We start from the raw sequence: 16577 nt of genomic DNA on the forward strand, positions 1-16577 counted from the left end.
TTTTCAGGATGAGGGGTTTATGCCAAGCAGTTCCTTTCCTTCCTGACTGATCAAAGGGTATGTGTGTGGGGGATGCGGGTTGTGATTCAGAGCAGATTTATTGACATTTAGAATTTGCATCAGCTGACTGTCTTCTAGCTTTGAAGAAAGCTATCCACACAGTGAAGCTATGATAACATGAACATTGGGCTTGCACTTTAACCCAGCTATCTGGGAATGCGCAGGCTAATGAACTAGATGTTAAACATGTCCACTTATCTCAGAACAGGGGAGGACAATTAATGAAGAGCAGAGCTGCAAGACAGCAATCACAGGAGAGTGGCGGCACCCGAACACTGGGTTAATTGTTTCAAGTTTTGCACAAGCCCTGTTCTGCCCTAGAGATCTGGAGCACAGGCAACAGGGGAAAACAAAACAAAACAAAACAAAAACAAAACAAAACAAAACAAAACAAAACAAAAAAACACTTAATAAAACCCAGGTGCTTCCAATCAAAATGAGATGTTTCAACACAAATACCTAATTGGCTCCAGAAGCCATCTTTCCACGAAGACTGCTCTACACTGCTTGGCTGACAGAGGCTGCTCTGCGTGATGGTGCATACCCATGGACTGGGGCTCAGTGTCAGGACTTCGGAGAGGAGAGCATGAGGACCTTCACTTGGTGGTGCACCTTGGAGGACTTTCACTGCCCTTGGCGTGTGAGGTAGTGCCACTGCAACACAGTTTGGGTAACAACCACAGGGAGAGCGGGACACCACAGCACAGCCTTCCCCTGTACCCTGAGATCTGGGCAAGAGCTGTCGTTTTTACCAGATCTTCACCACTGTTTGGCCCAGAGGGAGGACAGAAGTGGCTGCAGATGCATCTCTGCAGTGCTGCTGTCCCCATCAGTATTGCTTTTTCACCCACTGCTACAAAAAAAACACACTGATGACTCAGTGAAAAAAGAGCCTGTGACAGGGGAAAAGCTCTACAAAGCCTTCCTGTTTCTCAGCATGAAACCTATGGCCAAATTATGCCTACCTGGAGCCTCAAAGATGAGAGGCTAAACAGCCCTCTTGTGCAGGAATGTGCCTTTTTGTGTCTGTAAATGAGTTATGTTTTGTCCTGCTCTGGATACCAGCCACTTGCTGATGTCCAAGTCTGGGGCTGCCTACAGTTCAGTGACATGGTTTCTATTCTGAGCTCCCCTCTATCCCTAAAGACATCATTGCTTTGCTGTGTGCTGCAGAGGTCCTTTGTGGAAAGTTAATTTGGAGAAGAAAGAGGAGCCAGCTAATTGATCGAAAATGTCATCTCCTTATATACTTTTTTTCGCTTCTGAAAATGAAGATGAATATTGTGTGTGTTTTATGTTGAAACAGACCATTTAATATCAAACCAATAATAGCTGAAGACTAGATATGCAGCCCAGGGTGTCCATGTGTGGTACAGTATTGAGCAAGAGATTGAATGAAATAACAAAGTTTAAGCAGTCAGAATCAATATTGAGGAGGTGTCCTTTAGACTAGAGCTATTTAACTGAGCCAGATAGCATCAAGGTTGAAAAAGAAATTGCACAGAAGCAGGGAAAAGACACAAGGGCATGAATTTTAAGGTCTCTTTATTAGCACAAATGTAAGTTTATACCATGGCTAGACAGTGGCTGCTCGTATGACCCCCATACTGAATCTCTGCCAGTGCTCTGCATAAACAATGTCATGGGGAGGGCAAGTGGTGTGTTTCTGCTCAGAAGGTGCAACAGCAGACAAGAGGAGGAAAGGGAATGACAAGCAGCCCTAGATGTGGAGCCAGGCCACACGTAAACGCATAGATCCCATGCTGAGATGAGCATGGGAGAAGGAAGAGGCAGGGTTCCCTTTCCTGGGTAGACAGAGTATGGCTATGTGTCCAGAGGAGCTCTGCACAGGCTGCAAGGTACTCTCAGTCTGGGAGACTTCCACGACAGCCTGCCTGTGCCATTATGTGAGGAGACAGATTCAACATGCCCACATGGTCAGATTCAGTTCTTTTCACAGATCATAAAAACAAGGTCTTGGCTAACCATTGCAATCCACAGCCTGCCTCACTCACTCTTTATGTTTAGGCACCTCAGCTCTGCTGTTAGTTCCACCATGCAGAATCATTTCACTAAGTCCTTTGTCAAGCCCACCCTGGGAATCCTTGGCTTTAATTGTAAACTGATGGACACATCTGCAATCCAGCTTCAGTGCCACAGAGGAGTCCAGGAACAGATAAAGAGGTACCAATTTTTTCTTTAGCCTTTAAGGTTCACTTTGCTATCAGGCAGGACAGGAGTAAATGTTTTAAACTAGGCATAATTTTTCACCTTGGATAGTGACTGGAGAGAAGATACTGCTTCTTGTAGTACCTTACTTTCTGGCTTCTTCCATCATTCCCATTAGAGTGGCTCCACTCAGCTGGGTCTGGAATTGTGTGTTTTCCCATATTATGTCTGGTTGCAATAGGGAATCTACTTCTTTTAGGTCCAACACACTTCTACAGATATGCATTGTATTTGGAGAAGCAGCAGACAGTTTAGGAGGGGAAAAGTCCAGCAGAGGCACCAGTGCTAGTTCTATGATGAGTGCTGTTTAGGGTGGTGTTGGAGGAGGCTGAGTTTCGCACAATATTCCTCCACTGTCCCACCTTAATGTACTTGCCTGCACATAGAAAGTCACATGGACTAGACAACAAAGACTTTGTACTTTATGACTGGGACATGAGAAGAAGTAGGTGACTTAGCCATGAGTTGGGTGTAGATAGGTAGCACTGAAATATGAAACATGTCTTTAGCAGGAAAAAAGATCCACAAGATCCTGTGACTGTAAAATAACACAAAACACAATTCTACACTAACAGGTTTCAAATTTTAGGAGTGAGACTGCAGTATTTATCACCTACTTGAGAGGTTGCAGTTGGTTTGATAGGATGGCTCTGATATCTATGATAGTTTTCTCTAAAAGTGCATCCAGCTGAATGTCTGTGGCTCCAGTTTCCAGCCATTGAATCTCTTGGAAAAACACCCTGGGGAGAGGGTAGCAGTGGGCTCTACTAAATAGAGTCTGTGTGGCTAATGATGTCACACTACAGGCTGGAAAAAAATAAAATAAAATAAATGTAGCAATTGTTGCTTTAGCAAGCTTTAGCTTGAATAAACAGGTTGAGATACTGATAATGAACATCTATCAGTTTAAAGCCTGTGAACTCTTACAACAACAAACAGAGCACTCCCATATCCATTTTTCCACTGATGCCAGGGCTACTCCCACTGAAAATTACACTTGTACCTCAGTGATGGATTTGTTTCCAGATACTTTCAAGGCACTTTTTTTTTTTTTTTTTTTTTTTTTTTTTTCTGTGTGTGTGCACTTTTGGTTGTTGGTGATTATTTATTTATTTATTTATTTTTATTTTTCTAGAAGATATTCTTCACAAGCCTTTAGACAAAACTGTCTTTATTGGTCATATTGGTCAGAAAGGATCTCATCAATCCAGAAGCAGATAATTTTGGAAACTACTCAGAAGCTCCTTCTTGCAAGCCACCATCAGATCTGCAGTCTGCAGAACTGCTCAAGATCTCTGTTCTTCTCATCACACTCACAGAGCAAGCAGAGTTTTCTGTACCCTGAAAATGGAGAGAAGCCTAGTGCTGAACCCATGTTCATTTATGAAATGTTGAAGATGTCCAGGTGCTGATAGAGGGCAGCAATACAATCCATCAGCCATCAGACAAGGAAGGTAAAGAAAGAGAGGGATGAATAGAGAGACTGAGCCAGCGTTCAGAAGTGTGTATCCTGTCCTCCCTCAGCTGCATGAAAGGTAGTTATGGACAATTCATACTCCGTCTAGTTCAGGAAAAGAACATTTTAAATCATATTCCCCTCTTTCTATATTTGAGTCCAAGGGTCAGACCCAAGTGTAGTTATTCATTTCCTCACAGTTGACCACATCAGCAGCACCTGTCAGCTAACTCCAATACCTTTGTATTTTTATGCCTATTACAAGCCCAAAAAGCCCCTGAAAGAGGGAGGGAGAGGGAGAGAGGGAGGGAGAGGGAGAGAGGGAGGGAGAGTGATTCCGACTGAATGAACAAGGATCCAGAGGATGAAACAAGCAGCAGTTTAAGGGAGATGCAGGATAACAGACAATCCTGATGGCACAACCTACAGGAAGAAGGATGAGTGAATAAGAAAAGGCATTGTAAGAAAATTCAGGTACAGAGGCTGAGCTGGGAATCAAGCCCCTGGCAATTAGAAAGTAACACTGAAGCCCAGGGGATCTTCACTGCAGAGGAATACCTTATGCACTGCCCTTGGAAGAAACATCAAAGTTGACTCCCGTGGTGTCAGGATTGCAACACCACTGAGCTGGGCTGCCATTGGGTGCCTGAAAAAGCACAGAAGGCAGCTTTGAAAAATACCTCATTCTCTTCTTGGTGCTTCCCGGAGTAGGAGCAAGAGTGGGAGTGGGAGAACAGCAAAATGAGAGAAAGGGCTGTATTTAAATCAGTCCTTGCATGTTACCCAAGGCTCAATCTACATGCAAATGCAGAGCAGAAGCTGTGATGTTCCTGGTGGGGATGCAGTACACTATTCCTATGAGAACAGGAACAAATCTACGTACCTCCTTTCAGTCCTTCCCTACCCCTGCTCTTCCTTTTCTTATAATAAAACCATGTTAAAAAAGGAGCTCTGTTTTAGTCCTGTGCTTGCACTGCTTAGTGCAGAGACTCCTGATCTGGATGTCTCTGAGGGCACCAGGCACAAGGGTTTAGCATAATATTCATCCAACAGAACATTTGCAGTTCATAAAAATCACCCTAACTAAAATATCCATATTCATAAAAAAATATAAAATAAAATAGGCAGTTTGATAGCTTATCTTGAAAAGTAGCTCACCTGGGACAAGTATTTTGCAAATGCCATTAGCCAAGCAGGGTTCAGGAGTTTTCTGATTTAGCCAATGTACCTTTTATTTGGTAATGTGGTATGGAAGGGGAATAAATCGCCCCTGCCTGTCACTCTGTAGATACACATTGCACCAAGTTCAATTGTTCCTGCTTTCTGCCAAGTGGCAGGCTTGCCAGCTAGAGACAACAATGTTTAATTTATGAAGGGCTGAGTTTTAATCAGTTTTTTATTGTTTGTTCCAGCAATAGATCAGTTTAATGGCAGTCTGAAAAATGCACCATAAGCAAATCTCACACATGCCATTCTTCTCCACGTTAGATATCTCACATCAAAAGTTTGACATCAATGCATGCTGGGAAATAGGCAACCTGTGAAACTCAGTGTTTAAAATAAGTGGCCAAGCTACAGTTCTTATGGAATTTGTGGGTTGGTGGATACTGCAGCAATAAGGGCAGATTTAGAGATAAATCTGTATTCAGAGCCTTTTCACACTGAATCATAAGATTCCTTTTTATAACCCAGAAAGCAGACACATAACTGTGCACCTCCCTCAGGCTTGGTCATGGAGCTGTGGGTGGAACCTTGTCTTCAAGCATCATTGCAGCATAGCCAAGCCTTACTGAAGTGGACCTTTGATGAGACCCCACGCCAGCCCTGGACTTTTTTTCATATGTGGGACTCCAGCTACAAAAAAGCACACCAATCTCCCTCCAAACACATCCAAACCCCACCATTTCTAGTGAAAACCTGGCCGCCACACGTGCCACACGTGCTGTGTCATGAGCCAGAGCAGCAATAAAGTTCTGTTGCTCGGGCAGAATTGTAGAGAAGAGTGATGAGCTCTGGCTCAGGTCATTTATTTTACAGTCAAAGGAAGATACATGAAACACATTTGCTGCTCCATTTGTCAGGTCTATTTTCAGCTGATTAAAGATGTAAGAGGCCTGGGTCTGGATCCAGCCTGAGCACGGAGGGTTTGGTGCAGGCCTACATCTGTTTTTTGAGAGGCACTCACTGAGAAAAAGGAATTAGTTGAATCAAATCTTGTGTGACACCAAAGCAAGTCCAGAAAGCGTGGTTATTACCACTGCCACGCAAAGGCAATGGGAACTGAAAGTCCTCATTACTTTGCAGAGCTGTATGAGTTGCCTTGGTTACTTCTCTTCTCTTCCACAATTATAGATGTATTCATCTCTGTCTTTGGCTCTCGTGGTGATGCTATAACAATTATTTCATGATAGGAAAATGGCGGTCATTTGCCCAAACAGTGCCAAGATAAACTAGGTAATGAGTATGAAGAGATTCATCAGAAAAAGAAGATTAAATATATTTTACAGGGGAACAAACATTTCCTATCCTTTTTCTCTTCTGCAGAATATGCATACTTGTTTGACAGTTGGGCTGTGCTGGTTGTGACTCTGATGAAAGTTGACACATTTCACCCCCCACATTAGGGATGTAGTCAGGAACATGCACCAGGCAAGGCTGGAGTCATCCAAACCGTGATTGTGCAGGAGGTTTCACCCAAGGGTATGGCAGGATGAGACTGAAGTGTCTAGAACAGTGAGTGTGAAGGAACAGTGCAGCCTATGGTGCAGGATAGTGGACAGTGCAGGACTTCTTAACCTTAATGGGGTAAGCACCCCATTTCCTTAAAATTTAATTACTAAAATGGTATCAGAGATCTAGCTGCTCAGAGAGGAAGCTGATGAAAACAAGGCAGAGCACTCTCCATAGCACCTGTGTAGTTTAGGAACATACAACTTTTTTTTTTTTTTTTTTTTTTTTTTTTTTTTTTTTTCCAGAAGGGACTTAATATCCAATTTTTAATGGTACTAGGATCTACAGAGTTTCAGTGAGTGTGTAAACACTTTTTGAAAAAGACTCACTCACCTGCATCGGAGAATCAGAGAAAATAGGGCTATAACGCATCTGAAGAAATCACCTCTTCCAGCTACCTGGCCCAAGAAAACCTCTGTGGCATTCAGGAAAGCTGTCTGTAGAGATGAACCTGTCCTAGAAGCCTCCAGCATCGGAATCTTCATAAGAAACCCAGGAAAAATATATAGCAGTGCTTAACTATCCTTATGTTAAAAGATTTTTCTTAATAACTAACCTGAATTTCCCTAACTGTGATTTAATTACCTGATCTCCTAACCAGAATGAACATGTAGAACAAATTATTCTCTTCCTCTTTGCAGAAAACTTTTATGTAACTACAGACTATTATGTTTCTCCTAAGCCTTCTCTAGACTAAATAACTTCAATTACTTCAGCCTTTCTTTGCAGGTTACCTCTAATAATTCTCATTCTCACTGCTCAGCTTCCTCATTCATCCTTCTTGAACTGCAACACTCTAGAACAGATGCCATATGCCTCTGGAGGCTCTGCTGTCAACACAGCCAGAACAGTATTCACATCTTTTTACATTAGCATGTTCAGCTCGTGACACTCAAGTCCTTTTCCGCTGTACTGTGTAGCCAGACATTCCCTATTCTGGCATGGTGCAGTTGTGCATCTAAATGCAAGCTCTTTATTTGTCTTTATTGAATTGTGTGCAGTGTTTTCCAGATAATGCCTCTGATTTTTCAGGATCCTCCAGAATTTCAGCTCTGTCCTTCAAAGAGCCGTTGGTCCTTTCCTACATGAGGTGTGATCTAAGCTCGTACACCCTAAGGTATGTAGGAAGTCTCTGGTATCAAGCCAATTCATTTCAAGACAGCCAGGGATAAACCTTATAATGAGAACAGTCAAGCATAGGAGTAGATTGCCCAGAGCAGCTGTGTGGTCTTAGAGGTTTTGAAGACCAGGATGGATAAAGTCCTGAGTAACCCGGTTTGACCTCAGAATTGATCTCACTTTGAGTGGGCAAATAGACTTGGTGATTTCCAGAGAACACTTTGAACTTCAATTATCCTGTTATCATAGAAGCATAGAATGGTTTGGGTTGGAATTGATCCTTAAAGACCCAAACTTTCTGCAATGTGCCAGGATATCATTCCAAAGATCAGTGTATTGGGCACAAATCGCAAGGTTTTGGCAGTGTGGGGACTGCAGGAGTGGCCTCTGTGAGCAGAGCCCAGCAGCTGCCCCATGTCAGATCAGAGCCAGCTCCAGCCGGCTCCAAAAGGGACCCGTCACTGGCCAAGACTGAGCCAGAGAGTGACATTGGTTGTTCCCTGGGAGGGCACAATGGAAAAGGGGAAAATATGCTGCACAGTAGCAGCTGGGAGAGGAGTGAGAACTGAGAAAGAAAGAATCCTACAGACAGCCAGACACCGAGATGAGTGCAACAGGAGGGCAGGAGGTGCTCCAGGCACACAGCAGCAGTTCCCCTGCTGCCCATGGAGGAGCCCCAGGTGGAGCAGGTGGATGTGGCCTGGAGGAGGCTGCGGCCCATGGAGAGCCACAGGCCAGAGTTGCAGCCCATGAAGAGGAGCCCACGCAGGAGCAGGGGGTCTGGGGGGAGCTGCCGCCCACCCATGGGGGACCCGTGCTGGAGCAGTTTGCTCCTGGGGGATGGATGGACCCCCTGGTACGGAGCCGTGTGGGAGCAGTTCTTGAAGAGCTGCTGCCTGTGGGCAGCCCATGAGGGATCAGTTTGGGAAGGAGGACATCCCATGAGAAGGATGCCACATGGAGCAGGGGAAAAGAGTGAGGGTGAAGAAGAGATAAATTGCCATGAACTGACCCTATCCCCATTCCCAATGTCCCTGTGCTGCTTCTGGGGAAGAGGTAGAAGAAGATGGATGGTCAGGAAGAGGTTTTCAGTTTGCTTTTATTTCTCACTGCTCTAGTCTGTTATCAATAAGCAATGAATAACATTAATCTCCCTTAGTCTATGTCCATTTTGCCTATGATGGTAATTGTTGAGTGATCTCCCCATTCTTTTCTCAAACTGTGAAGTTTCTTTCCATCTTACTTCTCCCCCAGTTTTGTTGAGAAGGGAGAGTGAGAGAGTAGCATGGTGGTGCTGAGCTGCCCATCAGTTTTAAACTATCACAATCAGTTTGCTCATAGCCCTGTTCAACCATATCCTCTAAGAGGAAGAAAACTGGAGAAATCCTTGCAAATCCTGAAGCAGTCCAGAAAATAAGAGGTGAGGAAATTAGATAGAACCAACAGACCCCACTGTGGAAAGACGCACCAGCCAATACAGTCTCCAGAGCCAGACATAGCAAGTTCCCATCTCCATGCAGAAAAGCAGTAGGATTGTCCTGTGGCAATATCATACTACAGGGTTTGAAGAGGCTGGGAAGATTCACAACTCAGGTATAAAGAAGCTGAGGTTTCCAGATTTCTGGGTTTTCAGTGCACATGCAAGGCATTTTATACCAGAGTTAGGGACCCATGAAACACTTTGCACTTAGTCATTCAAACAGACTTTAATGGAGTTTCACAATACACAACTCAAGATACTGGAGCACAGCACTGCCATGGAGCAGGTAATCTGAAAACCTTAGGCTATCAGCTGTCTCTGCATACTAGAAAGATACACTTGCTGAGCTGGCACTGAGGGTGTATCTTATTTTGAAAGGGATTTTTTTTTTCTTTTTAAAACATTTTCACAATACTTCTGACTCATAGGAATTGAAAAACAAACAAACAAACAACATTGCTTCTTTCATTGCTTTGTTTCACAAAGTCCACTTTCAAAACAGAAATATTAAGCTAACAATTTTGGCAAACTGGAAACCCTGCTTGCCAAAGATTGCAGGGGTAAATATGTTTTTTTCAGAAGTCATGTAAACTATTCAAAACATTTTTTTCTTCTTCTGCAATAATGAATTCCAAGAACACAATAATTGAGAAAGAAACCCAAGTATTCTTCAGTTTTTGACATTTTAGGAAGGAGCTGAAGACTTTTTTATATTCCCCACATCCTTTGTCGTGATAGAAAGAGAAGGTTTAATTCCAGAATAGCAGTTGGAAAGGGCAGGGAAAGGGAAGGTCTTGGGATCTTATTTCTAAAAGCAGCAATGGCTTAGTGATGACAAAAAAAGGATTCTGACTTGCTAATTAGTTTTGCATAATGATGACTAAACTTGATAACAGCATGAACCAGTCAAATGTCTTTGTAGCTCATAGGCTTATTGTGCACTCCAATTAAAAGGGTTAGATTTGTATATGGCTCACAAGGTGTTTCCTGGAGACTAAATAACACAAAAAAGGGTGCTCCAAGCTTTGTTGTTTCAATTGGCTGCTGCAGCAAATTAACTTCTGAGAAGGAATTTGATAGCATCTATTTTATCATACATCCAAAAGCACGTCACTGATTCTCTATGAGCTTTTGCTCATTTTTTCCTTCCTAAAAAGCTAAACAAATGGAGAATAAAGCCTTCATTATCTGTTCATCAGTTGCCACCTCTGCCAGCAACTCCAGATGCTCTCTACCTGCTATTTTTCTCTATTAAGAAGAGCTGAGAGAAAATCTGGCCATAAAGCATCCCTTACTCTATGTGTGGAGGAGGAAAACAGCCACACAGAACACAATCCTGAAATGCCTGCTGCTCGCTGCTCCCCCAAGTGAAGGATGCTGTCGCAGTGTGTCACCCATTTCTTCCTGTAGCTTGAAATCAACATGCAGGGATGTTCTGCAGCACTGGCATTTCTTTTCCAAAATAACCTGGGGACAATGACAGTGAATTAAAGCTAGGAAGCAACGGTTCTTTTAGCATGAAGTTAGTTGAACTATCAATGCTGATAGCAGATGCTGCTTGCTTCTCATCGCTCTCCTGTTTGCAAAATGCTGGAGAGTTCAGCATTGCCGATGCACAGCTTCAACCTGCAACATGAACAGAAAATGCCACTAGGCTGGGAGGCTTTACAGTTACTTTTTATAGGCAGTTCCTCAGCTTCCCAGGGGCATACAGTCTAGCACAATGCTCCTGGACCATGTCTCTGGTAGAGGAGGAGAATCTTGGATCCCAATTGTTCCTGTTCCTAAATGAGGATTCTTGCAGCTAGCTAGCATGCACAAAATGGGCTCTGCATCTTTCTTCTTTTGGAATGTAGCAGAGAGCAAGGTCACCCAGCTACTTAAGTATCCTATAGACATGTGAGAACAGAAGCTAGTTTCCAGGTTGTAGACAAATGCTGCAGACAGCCCAGCTCATCATTACTCAAGACCCAGGTGAGAAAAAGATCTTTCAAAACTGAGCCCTTACTTAGTGCTCCCTTCTGCCATGGTTATCCCATAGCAGCTGTGAATCCCAGATGTAACTCTTTCCACACATCTATACACCAGTTGTGCATCATAGTGACACTATGACAACTGAGTATCTAGATGAGCCAGGAATTTTTATTTCTGTAATGTAATGTAACACAATGCTGTTATGTTATGTTATGTTATGTTATGTTATGTTATGTTATGTTACTGATTTTGTCACTGAGCAGTGCATAAGTCCCCTGGTTACTTGCCCTTGTCACTAGCAGTGCCCTATGTCTGCTCTAAGCCAAAACCACTTTTTCTTCTCTGCAAGAATGGGTTACAACACTTCTACCATTCATACATCATGAAACAGAAATGGACACTATTTTACCGAACACACAGGGGAATTTCCCATAACCTACAAGTCTCTTCTGTCAGATTTGGCAAGAGGAAGAGATGGAAAACTACAGACCAGTCAGCTTGACTTTGATGTCCTAAAAAATAATGGAAGAAATTATTAAACAATCAATTTATAAGCACTTAGAGGATAAAAGACAGTAAGAAACAGTCAACATAGACTTGTCAAGAACAAATCATGTCAAACTAATCTAATCTCTTTCTTTAATGGGGTCATTGGCCTATGGACACAAAAAAAGTGATAGATATGATATACCTTGACTTTCATAAGGCTTTTGACACAGTCTGACATGAGTCTCTTACAAGCAGGGAAATAGGACTGAAAGCAAATCACAGAGGGGACCATTTAAAAAATATATATACTTTGAATTTAATATCAGGAATCTGTTCTGAGACAGAATAAGTGATTTAAGTCTCTCAGGTATCTGTCCTGGTCTCCGTACATTCCAAAAAATTCTGACAATTCAGGCAAGTTAAAACAGAAAGTCAGACCACAACCCACACAGAGAATATACAAGAATTTTGTGGAACTGATGCCAAGACTGCTTTACAGATAGCAAATATACAAAAATCCACACCAAGAAAGAATCACATTCTCTGTCTCATTCAAATATATGCCTATATTTGCATATATAAGATACCATTTTATTTTTAATGAACAATAAAATTAATCATTGCTATTGTAAAAATGAGGACACAAGTTTATTGTCTGGTAAATATCTGTTCTCATAATTGGAGGACAAATGCAGTATTTCCTGACACTATTCAAACTTTTACTTCTCTTCCAGATCTCTGACTTCACAAAGGATTATTCCAACTGTACAATTTACAACATTTTGTAGTGCCACATTTTTACAGGTATTAAAAACACAGCAAATTTTTTCAATCCTTTTATTAACAGCTTAGATGATGAAATGGATCAGACACAGCTAAATGCCTAAATCTGGACATCTGTTCAATTTTAGACAACCCAGAGTATCCCATCTGGCCTCCAGCTGCCAGTGTGCTAGGGTGCTGCTCTCCTGTGAGCCCCACATTGTGTTTATCAGATGCTCCAGGTTCTCTTAAATATCCAGCACATCTGAAGTGGCACCACACAACCACTTTGAGGCAACTGAATAAATATACTATCAGCTTTGTGGATAAACCTGAGGGCGAGGAGTGATTCAATTGGAAAGGGCTTGCAAAACCAGCTAGATGAAAAGCCATAAAGGCAAGTGAGAAATCAACACTTCGCAGAAGGATAAAACAAAAGCGAAATCTGAAGTGTGGTTAAATGAGTGGTGATGCCATTACAGAGACTGGTCTCAGCATTAGCAGGTGTCCCACAAAGGGGATGCGTAGGCTTTGTCACTGACCTCTCTTAGCTGTAGGAGCCAAGTGGATCCTCAGGCTTCATCGGGGAGATGATGCCCAGCTGGAGCACTGCACTTTAAGAGAGATGGAGACAAAAATGAGCTTAAACAGAAAAAGGGAAAAAGAAAAAAATAGGTTATATGAAAGAAGACTGAAGAAATTCTGTTGGTCTGTAGAAGAATAAAGCTGCTCAAATAAGGATGTGTTAAATATGCACTGTGTTGTTCTGAAGCATGGAGTGAGTAACTGCTCTCCATCTCCTCTTGTGGTAATTGTCTTGCTTTACAGCAGAGGAGATTTAATCTGGAAATTAGAAAATTACCCAGCTACTAGGACGATTTTGCACAGGAGCAGGCTACCCTATGAGCAAATCCCTTTTCCATGATCTTAAGGAGCAGATCAAACACTATGGGTCTCCAAGACCTGGATCCAGCACTCTGACCTTTTGAGTCTTCTGCTTTAATAAAGTGGAAGGAAAAGAACCATCTGCGCAGCTGGCTGCCCATGCATTCATTTCAGGCCTGAAAATGGCCAAGTGTTCATAGTTAAGGCCATCAGAGCCTTACACTTGGGCTGCCAATTCTTAAACAGGAAGATGCAAACAACAGAAGTACAGAGAAGGAGAACAGCACAACAGTGGCGTATGCCCTGCTCATGGCATTGGAGTAGATACTGTCTCAAAGTAGTTCCTCACTTTGTGTTGGTGGAAGGACTTAGGTTGGACAGAAAGACTGAGACAATGGAGGTGTTGGTGGAGAAAGAATTCATATTCAGTGGAGCAAGGACTGCCTTTCCATGCATCTGTGTGAGCTAGGATAGCAAGGTAAAGTAGTCCTCATCTTCTGGAGCAAATGGCAAGAGGGGTACAAGATGTGAGCAACAACCTCACTATTGCTATTGATCTCCTCCATGCAGGAACATCTCCAGCAGTCTGTCCAGTCCTCTGTTCCTGTCCACAAAGCAAAAGAAGAAGACAAATCTGGTCCTTCATCTTTTATAGAACACTGTCACAGACCTGGCTTGGGTGAGGATGCATGCACTGCTGGTCTACTGTTGTTAAGTACCCTCATATTCTCCACTGAGATGAAGGGAAACAACAGGGATTCATGAAGCTTTACAGAATATAGGATCAGAACTCTGAGCAGCAGTAGGTGGAGCTGGCTGAAAATCTTTGAACAAAAAAAGCTTAATTTTATTATTACAAGAAATGTGGTTTTATTGGGATAAAAAAATGTGGAAGAAATTATTGATCTAGAGCAAACGTTTTAATCTGAGAAAATGACAGCTTAAAATTACTTCGAATGTTAATTTTTAAACTCTTATTTCAGTGCATTCCCTAGTGCTGGCAGAGATCCTCGAGGCACTGAGAACCCACCCATATCTGCTGCTTCTATAAACCATCTTTTTTTTGGCATTATGATTTAGAGAGAGATTTTATGGAGTTGTGAGCTGCAGTTTTGAGCAGTGTCTAATAAATTGCTCATTGGGACTTGAACTGAAAATTAATAGCTTCTTCCCAATCCCACTTGATTTGGGCAAAGAACCTCTGGAAGGACATGGCAAACCAGTACTTTCTGACTTTCCCAGAAACAAAATCAGTACAGTCTGGAGTCCCGAGAAAGAAGTGATCTTTTATCATGTTCTTCTTCCCCAGTCTAGAAGGGCAGGGCCCCTGTAACCAACCACTTCACCAGCTCTTTGCATGTTATCTTTTCCCTTGATGTGACCCATCAGATCCCATGCTTTTTGGCAGCTCAGACTTCATTTCATTACATTGACTTCTTTCACAGGTTCTGATTGCACACTAATGGGGACAAATTATTGTTCCCCTTGCAGAGACACTGACAGTCAGTTGGGTAATTACTATCATTTGTACCGATAAACTGGGGCACTAAGATACCATTTTTGTTAGTGGTAGATGTTTTTCTGAAAAAGCCCCAGCCATCTCTTAATGTCAGGAAGAGTCAGTGTTCCTAGAGGTCTGATCCTGAGAGACATTCAGCAAGAATTTTCTTTCTTTCTTTCACAGGGGGTGGTAGAGATTCATAGGTTAGCACATAGTTTAATTGATTACATCATATTAAAAACAGTACTCAGATAAGGTCTTACACAGTGTGAATCCTTCCACTGACTATTGTGGGTGTCAATATGAACCTACTGTGGCTTGCAGGTTTATAATGCACTTATTGCACATATTTTGCATTCAGTGGTCCTCAGTATGAACACACACACAAACAGAAATAAATCCAAGAAAAGAGGCTAAACCACAGGTCTGTACAGCCTGGCTGGACTTCCACTTAGCAAGCTAACAGTACTCAGCAGTACCGCCTGAGCAGCATCTCTTTCTAAGTCACGTCACTCAAATTGACACTTCATTTAAAGCTGGACACCTGAATTCTGAAGGACCTAGGTTTCGGTCCTGAAAACTTTCCTCAATAGAGGAAGGTTTTTAGAACCTAGGCTAGAAAGACTGCTTCAATGAGGTAGAGACCAAGTTGAAAATATTACTTAGCCACTGCACACTAAGTGCTAGTGGCTAGTTTGGCACTTCCTTAAAAAAATGCCTCTGTAAGAAATATAATCATCAGACTTTAAGCATATTCAGTCCTGCCTCCAATGTTTCTAGGACTGCCCATTCAGCTTAAAGCTAACTGATGCCTGCCCAAAAGGCATGAATTCTGCATCCTCAAACACCATTTCTTCTACTTGCTCAGAAAAATTTGCCAGTGATAGACAGGATCCTGTCTCCTAGAGAGTTTGAGAGCCCTTCACACAGTTCTGCATACTAGCAAACCATTCAATATTTATTTGCTCTTTCTTGACTGCATGGACATTTTCTTAGTATATTGTTTCAGCAAAGCAGTAGGAATCTCTCAGCTTAGTGCCTGCAACCTAGCTGTTTGAATAACATTGCTCACTATGTGCTGTGTGCTCAGTTTCTCAAAGCAGTGCAGGGGGTCCACCTGGAACTTCTCTCTGCTGCAGAGCACCAGGATCTGGTTCCCATGCAAAGTTCCCAGAAAGACTAAATCCCCAAAAAGCAGGTCAATGTAAAATCAGTGCTCACCATGATATTAATTCAAACTTGTAACTGCAAACGCACATGCAGTGTACAAAGAGGACACCAAGTCTGGGGCTCCAGGGTCCACAGGATGAGTTTCTCCATAGTACATAACCTTTACTCAGGGCAGAAAGCTTCTGAACTTGGAAGTTTAAGAGGTGTTTTTCCATTTGGACAGAACTTTATCTGCACTATACTGCTCTTTGCTCCAGATGCGCCTTTCTCACTCTTTTTGCCTCTCCCACCTATTCTTTGGATATATTTCCTTTGATGAAAGCCTTCAGAACAGTGTTCAGAACTACTGAAGTAATCTTGCCATTGCCTGGAAGATGTGATGATTGCTATCTATCACAAAAATTGATATCACTTTTCATATCAGAGATTATTAAGGAAAACACAAAATTGATTTCAATACAATGCACAGCCAGAGAACAAACTTCTAGATTTGGAGAGAGGTGTTAAAAAATAAGCACAATGATACACCTCAGTTACTACTTGACAAGGCTATTCTATTCTAATTCGAGTGTTTTCTGATTCATCTGGGAGCATTTTCACAGCTTGAGAGAGTTATATGTGAGACAAACCATCTTCCCTGAGAATTGTCTCCCCCATTAGATGACTTTACCTAGGGCAAAAAACAGCATGTTATAGCTGTAGTCTCAGGCATCCCAGAGTAT

At 42.4% G+C, this 16577-nt stretch overlaps 2 long non-coding RNA genes across 2 annotated transcripts in view; one reads left to right on the forward strand and one right to left on the reverse strand.

The window, feature by feature from the left end:
- The first annotated feature begins 538 nt into the window (after positions 1-538).
- Positions 539-5511, forward strand: LOC311420568. Its single transcript, XR_014684369.1, has 3 exons — positions 539-705; positions 2089-2244; positions 3425-5511. It is a non-coding gene; the product is annotated as an uncharacterized lncRNA (long non-coding RNA).
- Positions 5512-9284: 3773 nt separating this feature from the next.
- LOC311446241 overlaps positions 9285-16577 on the reverse strand; it is a 36924-nt gene continuing 29631 nt past the window's right edge. The window contains exons 2-3 of the long non-coding RNA XR_014698813.1: positions 12842-12913; positions 9285-10541 (exon numbers count right to left, since the gene is read on the reverse strand). This is a non-coding gene — a long non-coding RNA (uncharacterized lncRNA). The remainder of the gene's footprint in view (positions 10542-12841; positions 12914-16577) is intronic.

This window comes from Aythya ferina (genome assembly GCF_964211825.1).
Source record: "Aythya ferina genome assembly, chromosome: 17".
NCBI classification, from domain to species: Eukaryota; Metazoa; Chordata; class Aves; order Anseriformes; family Anatidae; genus Aythya; species Aythya ferina.